Source organism: Cicer arietinum, chromosome 1, assembly GCF_000331145.2.
Source record: "Cicer arietinum cultivar CDC Frontier isolate Library 1 chromosome 1, Cicar.CDCFrontier_v2.0, whole genome shotgun sequence".
Classification (NCBI taxonomy): Eukaryota; Viridiplantae; Streptophyta; class Magnoliopsida; order Fabales; family Fabaceae; genus Cicer; species Cicer arietinum.
Window position 1 is genome coordinate 9931762 of NC_021160.2, and position 895 is coordinate 9932656.

Sequence of the window (895 nt, forward strand, 5' to 3'; positions counted from 1 at the left end):
ACAGCTAATGACTTGCTCGCTGTGGTGACAAATGTGGTCAGCTTCTCCCATCCTCTGGAAGCAATCATAGCTTGGATGTCAACAAATTCACCGTCTTCCAACTGAAAATTTTTTTCACTTACAAACTTGTGGACTGCTGGGAGTTTGGCATGGTATTCCTGTGTTGCCCTGGTCTTGAATAGGAATGCATCGTGTTGTGGGGTGGAAGATGTAGTTGCAACCTTAGTTCGTTTTGTTTTTTGTTGGGTTGCCATTCGGTCCTAAAAAACAAGTAATCACCCCCAAGTTTCAGAATATTTCAAGTGAGAGCTACTTAATTTAGGTATGGTCTATCTTGGAAAAATAACATCGTACATGGCCATGAGTTTGTCTACCTTGGTTGTGTCATTTCAACAAACAGTTGGAATGCAAGCATAGTAATGGTTGTGACATTTTATCAAACAGTTGGAATGCAAGCATAGTAATGGTTGTGACATTTTATCAAACAGTTGGAATGCAAGCATAATAATGATTGTGACATTTTATCAAACAGTTGGAATGCAAGCATAGTAATGAATGAACAACCCCCAATCTCGCAACCATTAACCCCATTCGATCTCTTTAAACAAACATGTGTGCATGCATAATGTATACATTTAGCATAGATTCAAATTTAAAAGAGAAAAACCCACATGCATCAGTAAACAAGAATGTGTTGATATTAGAGGTTTGGGGAAACTTACTTGAGGATGGGATGATGTTGGATAGGAGAGGGAAACTTACTTGAGGATGAGACAATTTTTGAGATTGTGTGAAGGGAGGGAGCTTGACCTTCAATGATAATTTAAAAGAGAAAAACCCACATGCATCAGTAAACAAGAATGAGTTGATATTAGAGGTTTGGGGAAACTTACTT